This window comes from Orcinus orca, chromosome 5 (assembly GCF_937001465.1).
Source record: "Orcinus orca chromosome 5, mOrcOrc1.1, whole genome shotgun sequence".
NCBI lineage: Eukaryota > Metazoa > Chordata > Mammalia > Artiodactyla > Delphinidae > Orcinus > Orcinus orca.
The window spans coordinates 46,066,693-46,083,656 of record NC_064563.1 but is presented as its reverse complement, the minus strand read 5'-3'; the positions used below and the strand labels follow the sequence as shown (position 1 = coordinate 46,083,656).

General features: G+C 40.7%; 1 protein-coding gene across 5 annotated transcripts in view; it reads left to right on the top strand.

Annotated features, from left to right (window-relative positions):
- Window positions 1–593: 593 nt before the first annotated feature.
- SPTSSB (serine palmitoyltransferase small subunit B) overlaps window positions 594–16,964 on the top strand; it is a 31,571-nt gene continuing 15,200 nt past the window's right edge. Inside the window, exons 1-3 of one of the 5 annotated variants that reach the window (XM_049710531.1) lie at window positions 594–2,479; window positions 10,701–10,809; window positions 12,003–12,099. The gene's annotated coding sequence lies outside the window, so the exon portion shown is untranslated. Of the gene's footprint in view, window positions 2,480–10,672; window positions 10,810–12,002; window positions 12,100–16,964 lie in introns of all 5 variants that reach the window. The other 4 variants (XM_049710530.1, XM_049710527.1, XM_049710528.1 and 1 more) reach the window with 4 other exon arrangements.

Genomic DNA, 16,964 nt, shown 5'->3' with positions numbered 1-16,964 from the left:
GAGCCACAACTACTGAGCCTGCGCATCTGGAGCCTGTGCTCTGCAACAAGAGAGGCCGCGACAGTGAGAGGCCCGCGCACCGCGATGAAGAGTGGCCCCTGCTTGCCACAACTAGAGAAAACCCTCGCACAGAAACGAAGACCCAACACAGCCAAAAATAAATAAATAAATAAATAAATTTATTAAAAAACAAAAACACCTATTCTCCCTTTGGGTTGCAAAGATATACATAAAGGTGTATCTGTGTGTGGTTATATTACATATGTCATTTAAGATTATTTTTAATGGCCTAGATGCTTCTGCAAGCTATAGCAGTTTTTCCCCACCTACAGTTCAAATAATTGCAAGGTCTCATAGCCATTTCACAAACTTTGGGCAGGAAGAGACCTATTTCTATACTCCCGCAAATGTACAATCACGGGGAGTATGGGGGTAGGCATGTCACAATCTGATAAGAAAACCAGATAATGAATAATGAGACCTAAAAACCAGTGTAAATAGTATTGACACCACCGCAGTAGGGGCTTGGCGACCTGAACAAGTCACTCCTCAGGGTTTCTATTTCCTCATCTCCCAATGGGGGTGGTCATACTTGTGCTGCCAACATGACAAGGTTTGTCAGGAGAAGCCAGAAGATAAGGAATGTGAACAACATAAAGTGGTAAATAAAAAATATTAGCAGAGGTTGCTACTATTTAGATACAAGACACAGAAAAGATAACGACGTAAAACGGCCAACACAGATGCTCCAAGGTGCTCAGTTTCCATTGGTTCCCTTCCCTGGCCCCAACCACTTTCGGCTTCCTTTGGGGACACCTCCCCCCGGCTTGCAGTAACCCCCACCCAGTTACATGAGTCTCTCTCTTCGCTGCACCGGCAGGTTGGAATCTGCTGGAAGCGCGTTGTGAAGTGAACGGAAACCTGCCCGCAGCTAAAATTCGCGCTTCAACACAATGAGGCCGAGCGTGTGCAACGTGTCCTCCTTAGGCGATGGGGGCTGACAGGCAGATGTTGCCCGAATGCTCATTAATCAAAAGACTCTTTCGCCCCGGACCCCACTAGGTCTTGGGCAGAGTCTCGGCTACAGAGATATCGGGGCTAGGAGCCTCAAGGTCCTCTGCGCTCTCAGCAAGCAGCCGCGGCGTTCAATCTAAGCACTGTGTCCTTGGTAGAAAAGGAATCGATGGTGTTCTGGATGCTGGTTTTCAGGGAAGATGCTCTTCGCGGTCCCGCGTCTCCCCGGGAAGATAATTGAGCACCGAGCGCGAGCGCTGGGGTCGCCGGTCCGGGAGCCGCGGCAGCCTGCGCCGCGAGTGTAGACAACGAACCTCCCAGCCCTCTCTCCCCAATTTGCCTTCCTGCCGCAGTCCGGGCCCAAATTCTCTTCACTTGTGAGTGAGCACACACAAGTTCGCTGGGCACGATCTTTCCATCTGCTTCCCCGAGGGGGTCCAGCCTTTCAACGATTAACCGCCCAGCCAACGGGGAGGAGGGAAGGTGCTGGATGGAGGGAGTGGGGCGGGGAGAGGCGTTTTGCACGTTCAAAGGCACCAAAATTAACTGCCAAAGCTAAAAGGGTTTGTTTTCTTCCGTTTTTGACAGACGAATGCGGTGGGATGCCTGCTGGGCCGACTGCCGCCCCGGCCCGGAGCCCTGGGCTCACTTCGCAGCCTGCCGCTGAGTTTCAGACCGCAGTCCTCAGCATCCGCCCGGCTTCACCCCCTTGCCGAAGTCTGCAGATCGATGGATGCTGGGCGCAGGCTTTCCCTGGGCGGGTTGACGTTGGCTTAGGCTAAAGCCCCAAAGCTCCCACCTTCGCCTCCTGTTTATCTGCTCGCTCCCACCACTACCACCGAAGTACGTGCCCCTCCGGTAGTGTCGGGGCTCCGATCCGAGCGAGGGGGAGGGCGCCTCCCTACCCCCTCCTGCCCATCCCCGCCGCGACTCGGGGTTTTACTGCAGCAGCCGGAGGTGACAGCGACGCCTTAGCCTGCTCCGTTGCTCTCAGAGCCCCGGCTTCCCCTGCATCCGGAAAGCACCCCCTCCTGAGAGGCTCTTCCCCGGAGAAGTGCTAACGAGCTACAGGAAACCAAATTTAAAAATGTAGAAGTCGCTGGGCTGCATTCCTCCGAGGACGAGCCTGGTCGCCCAGGACTGAGAGTGGCAGCGTGTGGGAAGTTGGGACCATAGAGCAAGGGGGGAGGGGAGTGGTGCAGCCGGCATTCTCTTCTGGAAGGAGTCGTTGGGAGCAGTGCCGTTGGACACAAGTTTGCCTGGGAGTGTTTTCCTTTTGTCAATAATTAATCACCGGAATCAGTCTGGCAGAATTGGAGTTTTAGCAATAGTGCAGAGGGCGGGGCCGAACACCTAACTCTTGGAGCCTCGAGGCGCCCAGCGCAGTGGGAAGCTCGCAGCAGTTGGGGAGAAGCCAAAGCACTGGTGCTCACCTAAGCCGCAAGGAGATACACCCAACTGGGAGGTAAGCATCTTCCATCTTCCAAATATCTGCTTGAACTGTAAAGTAGCTTTAGAAGGATAGAATTCCTGTCTTTATAAGGAAAAAATAATACCAAGCCATAATGCAATGTACCAGCTTATTATTTAACTGCGTTAAAAATGTTAAGAATTGAATGGGCTTTTCCATTTGCCTTTAACTATGTTAGAAACTAAGATGTTTCACTCAACAGAAGTCAAACTTTATTATTAAAACTTTCCCAGCCAAAAGAAGAGAAAATTACTTTGTTAATTACTTTCATTCTTTATCTTTGTATAGTTCAGTAATAACTATTCAGAGACATGTCATTGGGAGGTGCTTGATTTCATTCTTAAATATTCATCTTTATCTTGTTTCATGCTCTGATACAATATTTTTTGCCTATTTTTGCTACTTGAGCCAATAATACACACAAGTCAACTGACCAAAAAGTGAAGAGTTTCCAACAAGGAATACGTTTTAACATTTTTTCATGATTATTACGCAGGATGTATTTTCTTAAAGATGATTGTGTTCATTTATAAGTAATTAGACTTCTAAACCCAAGGAGAAAGGTACATATAGATAACTTTGACATGCGGGTGGGGATGTGGTATAATAAAGAAGGGTTTAGATAAGAGCAGAGATTCTAGATCTGTTTCAACTAAAATGACATTCAACTGGTTGGCAATGAACATATGAACCCAGCCCTTGATCAAATAAAGAATTTGAAGAATTGTTAAATGTAAATCTTAGCCTTAAAACTACAAATAAATGCGCCAGGGAAGTTGGGAAAATTGTTTTTCTACAAGACTTTGTGGCCCAGTAGTTCTTTTGAATTAAACAAAAGTTAAGAAATACATGATCAGTTTTGCTTGTGAATTTTTTAGATTAGTGCATAAAACTAATGAGGTTTGAATAATTTGATTTTCACGTCTAAATTATTTCTATGCTTTTTAAAACAGGTATCATTCTGATGACTGTTTCAATGGCTGTGATGGTTTTGCACATAGATTACTAGAGTAACAACAAACATATGAAACGTACTGTCACCCTCATTACCCAAAGATTTCTACACAACTATTTAATAACAATAAATTAACAGTGGTTCATCAAACCAAATGGGTGGGTATTCTAGAAATTTAGTGGATATGAAGTTGAAAGTCAACCAATTCTCAACTTCAACTGGTTTTCTTAATCCACTGTTTGTAAATTTGCAAATACTTTTGTAAAAAACTGTCCTTTGTAATTCTATATCTACTATGTCAGCATAAACTATTTCACCACCAAGTATACAAGATGCAAAATCTTCATTAAAAATTATCCAAATGGGACTCAACTTCCAGAATGGTGGTATGAGGAGCTCTGTGAACCCACCCCTTAGCAAAACAACAATACTATAAAATTACGGTTGAAAATTGTAGGTACACAACTATTTAGTCTCTAGAAATTGTCCTGAGGAAATACAACAAATGTAGAAAATTTTGTTCAAGACAATCCACTACATTTCCATAAGAACAGCAAGAGTTTGGATTTTGAACCACAACCCACTTCCCTGCCAATTCCACCTGGATGTGATGGTGCTCCACTCTGGGGGGGGGGGGGTACAGCCAAGAACACAGGACTCCCTCTCAGCCTAGATCCCAGCATAGGGCTATGGTATATCCCTGGGAAAGCAGGCCACAAGCATCTCATCCACCACCAGTGTTGCAGAAGCTCTACCCTAGGCAAGAGCATGTGAAAGATCTGAGGCTCTCCTTCCAACCATCCCGCATTCTTAATGCAAAAGAGGAAAAACTCAACAACTAAAAGACAAATAACCCATTTAAAAATGGGCAAGGGATTTTAGACATTTCTCTAAAGAGGTACAAACGGCCAATCACCAAAGAGGTTCTTACTATCATTTAGTCATTAGGGAAATGAATATCAAAAACACAAGATACCGCTTCACACCAACCAAATGGCTATAATCAAAAAGGAAGAAAATAATAATTGTTGGAGAGGAGGTGGAGAAATTAGAACCAGCATATATTGCTGGTGGGAATGTAAAATGGGTGAGTTGCTGTGGAAGATAAGTTGGTAGTTCCTCAAAAAGTTGAACATAGAGTTACCATATAACCCAGCCGTATAACCCATATAATTCTACTCCTAGGTATCATCCCAGAGAACTGAAAATCTAGGTCCCTGTAAGAACTTGTGCACAAATGTTCACTGAAGCATTATTCATAATAGCCAAAAAGTGAAGATAACCCAAGCATCCATTGACTGATGAATGGATAGATAAAATGAGATATGGAATGGAACAATGGAATATTATTCAGCAATAAAAAGGAATAAAGTACTGATATGTACTATGGCATGGATGAACATCAAAAAGATTATGCTAAGTGAAAGGCTATATATTGTGTGATTCCATTTATATAACATATCCACAATAGGCAAACCTATAGAGACAGAAAGTAGATTAGTGGTTGCATATGGCTGGAGGGGATGGGGGTGGCAATGAGCAGGAATAGGGAGCCACTGCTAAAGGGTACAAGGTGTCTTTTGGGGGTAACAAAAATGGTCTAAAATTGATTAGTAATGGTTGCATAACTTTGAGTATACTAAAAACCACTGAATTGTGTGCTTTGGGTGAATTGTATGGTGTTTGAATTATATCTCAATAAAGCTGTTAAAAGAACATGTGGGTTTAGAACTTGGAGTTCATGAATCTTCATGTACCACCAGACCAATAGTTTATGTGAAGATCTTTCCTAAGGGCCACATGAGATAGACGAAATAATTGAGTGACACAGGGGATACATATTATATGATTTGTATATGTTTACACACCTGCCCAAGCTTTTCTGTTTAGAAATGTCAAATGTCATTGATGCAGTCCTATAGAGAATTTGTTTGCAATGCCCTAACTTTTGGGACTCATCCACTCATTATATTAATCCAAGCTCAGCGAGGCCAGCTGTTCCTCCTGTTTCTAGATAAGTCTAGTTCTTTATCAGTTCTTTAGGCCAGTTGTTGAAAGAGGCCACAATGGGTGAGAGAGGGAGGGTACCTGAATCTCAGCCAAAAGTGTACTTGTCTGCCACACAGACTAACCCGGTTTCACTTGCACTAGATTGGCCCGGAAGTAGAAGTCTTGGGGGTAAAGGAAGAGCTGGAGCGGCCACTGTAGTACTCAGAACACACTGACATGTCACTGCTGGGAAGCATCTCCAGTGATTATAATAATCTCAAATATAGAAGCTCCCAAATAATTAATATTCTCCTCTATTCATCTTCTATATTTTGTGTTCCCATAAACTACCAGTAAAGAACTGTGGAATTGGATGATAATGCTTTGTCCAGAAATGGGAATATAAAAGTAGCGAGTCTGAGTTTCATGGGGGTATAAGCAACACCTGAACTTGTTGCCAGCAACAGTTATGAGTACACTGAGCCAAAGTATACCTTTAGCTTTAGGGATTCAAATAAGTCTACCTGCATCAGGAAACCTCAAGATTTTCCATTCTCTCCAGGCCAAGTTCATCCTTCCATGCACAAGTTTAGAAGAGCATACCATGCTGATGAAAATGGGTTTCACGCAGTTTTCGACCATCAAAGCTTTTGTAGAGATCCTATTGTCATATCTTGTCAGATTTCTAAAAATTAATTTTAAATGTCCAACCAGTTGTCTATAAATTAAGTACATGTAGGAAAAACCTGATCATAGTTATTACTTATTAATATTGCTTTGATTCGGATTAATAATGCTTTAATTCAACATATTTATTGTGCATCTACCCTGCACCAGGACAATTCTAGGCCCTGGATGAGTAATAAACAAAACAGACAAAAAGTCCTACCCTTCAGGAGCTCAAATTCTAGAGGGGCTGTCATATAAATACATAATTTTTAAGTGAATTATACAGTGTATGAGTAGGAGATAAGGGCTCTGGAGAAAAACTAAGCAGGGAAGGGAACGAGGTACAACTTTAAACTGTGGCATCAGGCTAGGAAGTAAAATTATGTAATTAGATAATATAAAGGTCATGTATGGGATGGGCCGTAAGGATTACCTGCTCCAAGTTAACTTCTCCCCCGAGGAGCTTTGGTTTCCCCTTCCCGTCAGCATTGTTTTACTACCTTGGATTTACTGCTGTTTCACCAAAGAAAATATTACATTAGCCCCAACATTCCAAGCAAGCACAAGGAAGACATAACTTCATGTCTTTTCTAAAGAACTACAACCTAAATAAAACACCGCCTTATGACAACAAAAATTCTTGTTATGGGAAATCATTAGCCTGGGCTTTCAGTTTTCTTGTGGCCTTTCTCTCTTGCTTTGCCCTGGATTCTCGTAGTCTGCCAGAGGATTGTGTGGTAAATAATTAAGGACCACTTTCCCAAAGCTAACACCTTTTGAAAGAGTGAAGAGGGTGGGGGAGAGCTTGAGAGAAAGAAAAATTTCCAGGACACTCTGGAAAGGTGAAAGGAGAACAAATCTTTCAGAACTACGTAACAGAGCACGGAACCCCACAGATCAACTGGAAAAAAGGAGAAAAGCAACCAGAGAGCCTCTGCTTTCCCAGACCTTCCTAGAATCTCTCCTCAGGGCACCTGGCTTAAAAGATACCTGAGGACACATTGTTCTAGTAAAATATAATGGGTGTGGCAGATCTCCTGAAATAGAACTTTTAGAAAATGGCTTAAAAGGGAGCAAGGACTTGATTTTTTTTTTTTAAGTCAAAAGGGAACATTTATTTCAGGCTTGAGGAGAAGCATTTGAATCAAATTAGAAATAAGTCAAAAACCTCCCTGTTATAAAGGAGTTATTATGGAGCATTAGAATTCTCATTCATTTAGTTAACAGATTTTTTTTTTTAACATCTTTATTGGGGTACAATTGCTTTACAATGGTGTGTTAGTTTCTGCTTTATAACAAAGTGAATCAGTTATACATATACATATGTTCCCATATCTCTTCCCTCTTGCGTCTCCCTCCCTCGCACCCTCCCTATCCCACCCTAGTTAACAGATTTTAATTGAGCAGCCACTATGTGCCAAGTACTGGGGGAACAACACCGACCTTTCTTTCCTGAGAAAGGTCAAAGACCTTTCAAAGACCTTTCTTTCTTGAGGTTACCTTATATGCTTTTTGTTACAAAATAGTCAAAGCACACACCGTGATGAAGACAGAACTTTTTTTTTTAATTGGGGTTTAGCTGGTTTACAATGTTGTGTTAGTTTCTAGTGTACAGCAAAGTGGAGTTCCCTGTGCTACACAGCAGGTTCTCATTAGTTATCTATTTTATACATATTAGTTTATATATGTCAATCCCAATCTCCCAATTCATCCCACCCCTCCTTTCTCCCCTTGATGTCCATACATTTGTTCTCTATGTCTGTGTCTCTATTTCTGCCTTGCAAACTGGTTCATCTTTTTGACCTGCCTGTCCTGACACCCCCTTCTAGGCTGGGTTAGAGCCTCTTTCTATGCCCCAGAGTACCCTACACTTCCCTATCATAGCACTTATTGCACTATGTAGGACACTTGTGTAATTGTCTCTCCTCTTCTCTAGAAAGTGGCCTGAGGAGAGTGCGTACGTCAGTCTTATTCATAGTTTATATCCCTAGTACATGCTTACTGAATATTTGATTGGATGGATAGATGGATGGATGCATGCATGCATGCATGGTGATTTGCCAGGTTGTAACCAGAGGTCTTTGCATAGAGAGGCAGCCTGGCGGAGTAGTAATTAAGAGTGTGTGCTCTATATTAACTGTGAGACTTTGGGTTAATATTGAAATTTCCCAATGCCTCAATTTCCTCATTTGTAAAATGGGTATAGAAATAGTGCCTCTATTATAATGTTGTTAAGTGAACGGTCTAAGGTAATACATATAAAGTTCTGGGACATAAGTTGCTCAATAAATATCCACTATTATTACCGATACAGAATGGCAGTTTCCTGGGTGACTGTTTGCTACTCAAATATTGCATCCCTGCCCTTTCAGCTCTATTATAAGATCGAAGGATGTCCATTAGGAATTCTAAACTAAAGTTATCACTTTGGGTTCAAGATCTCTGAAAAGATTATAAAGAGAATTTGAGAATGAATATAAGTAGAATATTGAACAAGAAAATTTGAAGGACTAGAAAAAGAAAGAAGGAAAAAAGCTCAAGATGGCACGTCCAAAGCAATTTTTCTGGGGCAATAATACCTCTACTGCTCTCACACCCACCAGCCAAAGTGCCAGTTCATCTCTGTTCTGGAACATACTTGTGCCTCACAGAATGTCATGCTCAATAAATGTTCACTGATGCAGAAGAAGACAGAAAAATGGGAAAAAAAATTTATTTGAAGTCAAGCCTTATCGAAACCTAAGAGTGTTATATTGTCTTTTTTGCTTCTTTTGAAAGTTTGATAATCCTCTTTTTGCGTAAGATCTTTAGTCAGAATTATCCTAGTGCCTCCTCACATGCAGTGTTTATCTATTACCTTCTAAATAAGATGAAATGCTAACCTGTGACCATCTATGGAAACCTAGTAACTTTAGTACTTCCCTCTACTCCTATTAAAGAGAATTCTCTTGGCCTCTTCCCCAAACATGGGGGAATCTCATGTTTTTATCTTCTTCTAAGAATAGTAAACTGCTTCTTAGTTGCAGCATGCAGACTCTTAGTTGTGGCATGCAGACTTCTTAGTTGCAGTGTGCGAACTCTTAGTTGTGTCATGCATGTGGGATCTAGTTCACCAACCAGGGATCAAACTCAGGCCCCCTGCATTGGGAGCTCAGAGTCTTACCCACTGGACCACCAGGGAAGTCCCAGTCATTAAATTTTTAATAGGATATTTTATTGTCTAAAACTTTAAACAAAGAAAAAAATCAGTCAGGTTGGTCTAGTTCTGGTCTTGATGGGCAGGAAAATCAGGTTATAATTCAGGACAAAAATGTTGTTCCACAGGTTTCTTCCATTTAAGAGGAAACCCTGATGCAAACACAAAACAGATGATATGGTACCCTCTCCCCACCCCCATGACCTATAGGGCAAATTCTTTCTCCCAGACTCATGTGAGTCACCATTTTACCTACTTACATCATTTGCATCTTATGGGTTCAATAGAGTCACCTGAAAGGAATCTCTTAGGAGAAGAAATAAAATGCATGTAGAAAATAAGAGGAACAAATAATATTGTGATAAAAGTTACCAGCTTTGAGCCGTTACTAAAACCAGGCACCATTAAGCATCCTTTACCAATGTTGTGTAATCTTCGCAACAACACAGAAATAACTAACCATCTCTGTGTTAGTGATGTCGTAACTGATGTTTACAGAGGTTAAACAACACCCAGAATAACACACTATAGCAAACTCCAGTTTGCCAGTTTCAAAATCCATATTCTTTTATTATGGAAAAAAATTTAATGAAGCAAATCATTCTCCAATGGGATACTGAATGCTATTATAGAAGTAGTACCTTAGATGTGATGAAAGCTTAGTAATCTCTTCTTAAACCCTTCCTTCTGATGGGTAGCAACCCTCAGAAGGTGCTGTCTAGACTCTGTTTGAACAGTTCCCTAATGGAATTCTCACTACTTCAATCAGCCAACACTTTCCCCTTTAGATTACTCTTACTGTTTAAAGTTTTTCCTGAGTTTTTTGTTTTTGTTTTTGGCCACACCACACAGCTTGCAGGATCTTAGTTCCCCGACCAAGGATTGAACCCAGGCCACCGCAGTGAAAGCATCGAGTCCTAACCACTGGACCGCCAGGGAATTCCCCAGATTTTCCTGAGATTAACCTCTGAAAACAATAAAACAATTCCAAACCTTTCCCTCCATAATAGCTTGTAACACCATTTAAAACCTCTTAGATCTTTTAAGACCTCCTTGATATGTCCCTCCCCCAAAATCTTCTTGCAATGTTTCCCATTGGAAACCTTCCAGATTTTCGCCATCTAGCTTCCTGAGGATGTGCTCAACTTGCTGGAGTGACTATTTTCAGCAGCTAGAAGGATGCTAATCAAAGCCAAGAGCTGGTGGCACAGTACTTCTATAAATATATAAGAATATTCGTGCTATGGTCTGAATGTGTCCTCCCAAAATTCATATGTTGAATCCTAACCACCAAAGGAGATGGTATTAGGAGGTGGGCCCTTTGGGAGGTGCTTAGGTCGCGAGAATGGGACCTTCATGATGACATTAGTGTTCTTAGGGCTCCAGAGAGATCCCTTGTCCCTTAGACCATGTGAGGACACAGCCAGAAGGTGGCAGCTAGGAACAGGAAGAGGACCTTCACCAGACCGCAACTGTGCTGGCGCCTTGATCTTAGACTTCCCAGTCTCCAGAACCGTGAGAAATGAATTTCTGTTGTTTATAAGTCACCCAGTCTGTGGTATTTTGTTATAACAGTCCAAACAGATTAAGACAATTGGATCACTTATTTGTCAACCATTTCACAACACTATTGGCTCATAATGAACTTGAAGGCAAGTAAAATTCCTTAGTCTTTTTTATTTGAACTGATCGTGGGCCACATTTTTCCCTATCTTACCCTTGGACAATTGACTTTTTGAACTGAAGAACAAGACTTTGTATTTTTCCCAAAGTTTTACCCTCAGTCATTTTTGGGACTCTGTAATCTGCTAAGTCTTTTAGAACTCCACCCCATAACTTTGGTTCGTCTGCAAATTTGATCACCCTTACTTTCTATGACATAATTGAGATGGAAAAAGATGCTACAATGGTCAGGACAAAATGCAGAGCCCTGGAGCTCACCACTAAAGACCCACTCACCATCTTTATAATGCTTCCCCATTTACAAAACACTTTCACAAATATTATTTCATTTAATTCTTACAATTATCCTGTGGAAAAGATATTATCATCATTCTATATTTGAGAACAAAGATTCAGAAAGACTATCTAACATGCCTGATGTGACACAGCTAATAAATGACAAGATAGGAAACAAGGCTTAGGGCTTCTGACTGTTTCCAGTGCCTTTTCAAAGATGGATGTTTAAATACAGTGATTAACCTAATCTCTTTTTCCTTTTTTTTCCCCCCACATAGATATCAACAATTAAATTTTAATAATAATTAAAATTTATTTTAAATAATTAAAATTATGAAAATTAAAATTATGAAACACTTTCTACAAACAAAATCTCACCCAGAAACCTAGTGTATAAAGCAGATTAAAAGCAGGCTACTCTGATAGAAGTGAGATGTGAGGCTCTTAGCTTCTGTCTCTTTGTCCCATCTGGGGCCTCTCCTCAACCCTGCCATAGACGGTAATGTGGCACCTTATAGTCCTCAGAGTACATTGGGAAATCACTAGCCGATGGCATGTCCTCAAACTAAACTTCTCTAAAAATAAATTTTAAAATAAGGCTAGCTTGTGATGCTTTGTTTTTATAATACATTCTAAAATTTTGTGGGAGATCATCTCTCTAAGAGGTTTAATAATCTTTTACACAGAATAGAATTGTTTTAAAGTTTGAAGGCATCTGGGTTTATTTAATTCAAATATTAATTTCACAGATGAAGAAGCTGCAACCCAGAGAGGAGAAGTAACACACACAGAATCATTCCTCAGGAAAGCAAGGACAAGAACCCAGACCTGGACCCTTCTAGGCAGGTAGATTCTTCTGATTGATTACATCATAGAGTCTCGCTTTTAGAACTCTGCCCCTTTTGCCTATAAGATGACATCTTTAACAAGATGAAGCTTCTGGTTCTCGTTTAAGCAACCAAGAAACATTTATGATATACTTGCTATTATAATGGCATTTAAGATGATACAAAGGAGTGAAATGTGGCAATTAGCTTTAGTAATGAGGCCTTGAAACAGTGGTTCTTAGCTTACAGACATTACAGGCTCCTTTGAAGTGTATACCAAAAAATGTTTATGCAAAATTCGCAAACATTTCAAGGGGTTCACAGATTCCACAACCCAGCCCCCCAACCAAGTTCTTGGCCTCCTGGTTAAGAACCTCTGGCCAATTTCAGTACAAGTGCCAGTGTCAGGATTACATAGCACTAACTACTGTCTTATTTATGGGTTTGCTGGTTAAAACTGCTTCTGTTTCGGCATCCTTCATTTTTTATTTAAATGGAGCAGTATCTTATCCTGGAAGACCTCTGATACAAGAAAGGAGTAAATGTTTCAAAAAGTACTTAGCTAACCAGATGGGACAAATGAAGAGAGGAATATGATACACTGAAAACATTTTCTTAAAAAACGTTAATGAAAGTAAGCCTGGTCAGTGTTCATATGGGACATTCACTTTCTTTCCGCTTATTTTATTTTTAAGAAAGAAAGAAAAGGAAATAGAGTGGAAAAAACCTAGACTACCACTAGCCACCTACCCACTTTTATTAAATCTATAGTAAATGGGGAAAAAAGAAAAGGTAGAGGGTGTGGACGAAAAGAAACAGATTTATCTTCTGTTTCTTAATCCTTCTCTTTTGCTGCAATATTTTAAGAGATTTATGGTTTTGAAACAGTTGGCAACAATTTCTTCAGAATAGTTTGGGAAGCTCCACTATTACTGTAAAGTTACTGACAATGAGGCTTGATTTTTCTAATTCAAAAAATACTTGTTGGACACTTAGCATTTGTAAAGCATTTATAAAGTCATTTGCATGATAGAAAGAGCACTTTGGAGTGAGAGAATCCCAAGACTGGGTCTCAGTGTTGTTTCCGCCTTGGCTTCTGACAGTAGTGAAGTACAAAAACGTAATGAGTCTCAGTTTCCTCATCTTTGAAATGAGGCAATATACTTTTTTATCTACTCTGTGATAGCCACACCAGAACTGAATAAACATTCTGAAGAATAATCTCTCTTAAAGTGGCTTCGATCTTAACAACTGATAAAGTTGACACATTCTGCCTTAAAAATGATCTCATTCTCTTCTATTCTTTGTCTGGTATTCATAGGCTTAGCAATATTAAGTTAGTATAGTGTATAATGATCATAACAGTTAACATTCACTTAGGCCTTCTTCCTATGTTTTATTCTTTATACTTTACATCTTTTAATCTTCCCAGAAATTGTATGAATGAAGTTCTATTATCATTCCTTTTTTTCCAGTAGAGGAAATTGAGTCAGAGAGGTTGAGCAACTTAGCCAGGGTCAAACACAGACAGGATCCAGAGCCAGAGCTCGTAACTACTCACCACACTGCCTCTCGGGAGGCTTCTCACCCAGCTCCCCATGTGGTCACCGTGAGACTCTGGGCCTCAGTTTCTTCATCTTTAAAGTTGGAATCATTTAAGTTAAGCATTTAGCCAGTGCCTGCCACAGTGGTACTTAATAAATGCTGTTTCTGTCCCCTGAAGAGAATTCCACATTATACAGTTCTAGTGGTTTTAAGGAAGAGATCTGAATTCATTTCCTAGGGCTGTTGTAACAACGTACCACAATGTTGGTGGCTTAAAACAAGAGAAAATTATTCTCTGATAGTTTTGGAGGCTAGAATTCTGAAATCAAGATATCAGCAGGGCTGCAATCCCTCTAAAGACTCTAGGGGAAAATTCTCCTTTCCTTCTTTCAGCTTCTGATGGCTTCTTGGCTTATGGCTACATAACTCCAATCTCTGCCTCTGTCTTCACTAGCCTTCTCTTCTGAGAACACTTGTCATTGGATTTAGGACTGACCTGGGTAATCCAGGATGAGTTTTTGCAGAGATCTGTAACTTAATTACTTCCACAAAGACACTTTTTCCAAATAAAGTTACATTCACAGGTTCCAGGATGTAGACATATCTTTTGGAGGGCCACCATTCAACCTACTACAATATCTTAACCCAAATATTTTTCTATCTTGGCAGATTTCCTCTGGTATTCTTTTTTTTTTTTTTTTTGTGGTACGCGGGCCTCTCACTGTTGTGGCCTCTCCCGTTGCGGAGCACAGGCTCCGGACACGCAGGCTCAGCGGCCATGGCTCACGGGCCCAGGCGCTCCACGGCATGTGGGATCTTCCCGGACCGGGGCACGAACCCATGTCCCCTGCATCGGCAGGCGGACTCTCAACCACTGTGCCACCAGGGAAGTCCCCTCTGGTATTCTTGACAAACAAACCCACATTTATTCAAAGAGGGAAAAGAACATTTCATCTCACCCAGTTTGAGTGTATAGTTAAACTGGTTCCAAATCTATTGGTTGAAAATATTTTTCTTAATATGCCCAGTTGCCATTAGCCATCTCCACATTTACTTGAGAATCAACAAAGTTCTTAGGAAATGAACAATTGTTACTCATTTAAAAGAATAATCTTGGAGCTCAGCCCTTTTCCACTTTTCACTAGAAGCATGCAGGTACCCATGTACCTGGGAGCAGGTGAAAGAGAATGAAGCCAGCATAATATGTCAATGCCGTTCTGACCAGGAGAATGAGAAATCCACTAGGCTAAATTGTCATTGAGACTTTTTTCTTTTGTTATCTCACTTAAGTAACTCATTTCTAAGTACAAGATTGCAAAATCTAATTAATTTAACTGTCTAAAAGCAATGACATGTCTTGACATAGCTCTATCACTCCTGCCTTTCCCTTCTCACCTCCCTCTGCCCCATCTCAGAAACTAGCTGACCTAGAATGCTAACCAATGCAGTAGGGAAATGTCCCTTGATCTGGGGGTTGGCAGAGAGAACACCTCAACAGTGCTGTGTCTATCTCCATGACCCTTGGAGTCAGGCTAGCTCTCCACTCACTTTCCTAAAAGCAGTAATAACTGAGATACAGAAGCAGGTCAGTTGAGGGCAGTAAAAAAGCAACAGGCTGTCTTACTATTGTCACAAAAAAATCACACCCATGAAAGTTCAGTGTTGCTGGTCACCAAAAACATTGAACTCATCACCAGAAGCCTTCCAGACAATGTAATAAGAAATAAAGAACAGGCCAGAAGAATGAGAAGGAAAAGGAAGAGGGGGAAGAGGAGGAGGAAGAAGAACAGAAAAATAAACAAAAACAATAAAAAGTTTTATGAGCAAATCTATTCAATGCTATCCAAAAAAACTGCAAAAAACACAACCTAGAAAACTAGTATTAGAAAATACTATTGGAAGAGTCCTGGTTGACCAGCTGCCTATGCAACCGGATTTCTTTTGGCAGAACACTGGGAACAAGTGCTCAGCAGGTATGAGACAAATCAGTATTGCAGTAACTGACAAATCAGTATTGCAGTAACTCACCTTCCTTGCCCTCAAACTCCTCCTTGGGAAAAAAAGTCTTCTATTTCTGAAGACATATGAAATATAATGACAATAGGCAGGGATGAGACAAAATCTTGATTTTTTTGTGCTCAGGCTTCTAGCTTCTAAGAAAATTGAGTCCTTAGGAACAGACAGTAAGCAGGTATTTCCTTTACCAAAGTGTAGTTTTGATGGCAAAGAGCTGGGGAAGAAAAGAGAAAGGCAGAACTGTTATGACATACGTGGCACATAGTTGCCAGGAAAGGGGTTTGTAATAACAGTAGAAAAGTAGTTTCAGTTGAACGATTTAGCCACTTTTCCACTCTTACTCCCTTTTAAATACTCTGGGTTTGGGGATCTTATGAGCTCTTTATTTCACATCCTTGTCAAAAACAGGTTAGCATATCACAGAATTTTAATTCCCACAAGTACTATAGGGAATGAAATTGAGAATTTCACTGATGCCAAGAATCAACCTAAACAGGTCAACACTCCTCTCAGAAAGTTCTTTGTAGTTCATCAGTTTCCAATTTTCCTCTTATGTCATGAAAGCCAAGAAGAAGGGAACCCCAACTGGAACCTCACAATTATTATTTGAAGACCTTTGGGGTTATTCATTTACTTAGTGTTGGATGGTACATCCAAGCAATTTTGCTAGACTAGTAATGCCCCACTACAAATTGAGACTCTCAATGACTTTTTTTGTTTTTAATTTATTTATTTATTTATTTATTTTTGGCTTTGTTGGGTCTTCGTTTCTGTGCGTGCGGGCTTTCTCTAGTTGCGGCGAGCGGGGGCTACTCTTCATTGCAGTGAGCAGACTTCTCATTGCAGTGACTTCTCTTGTGGAGAGCATGGGCTCTAGATGCGTGGGCTTCAGTAGTTGTGGCGCGTGGGCTTCAGTAGTTGTGGCACGTGGGCTCAATAGTTGTGGCACATGGGCTTAGTTGCTCCACGGCATGTGGGATCTTCCTGCGCCAGGGCTCGAACCCGTGTCCCCTGCATTGGCAGGCAGATTCTTAACCACTGAGCCACCAGGGAAGTCCTGAGACTCTCAATGACTTTTAATGACTTTTAAAAAATATTGTTCAGACTACTTTTAAATTGTATTTTTAAATTTCAGTCCTTCTTAATTTTTAGTTATTCACTGACATTTAAAATTCTTAAATTGTGGTAAAATACACATAACAAAATTTTACCATCTTTGCCATTTTTAAGTGTACAGCTCAGTAGTGTTAAATATATTCACATTGTTGTGCAACCAGTCTCCAGAATGTTTTCATCTTGCAAAACTGAAATTTCACATCCAAT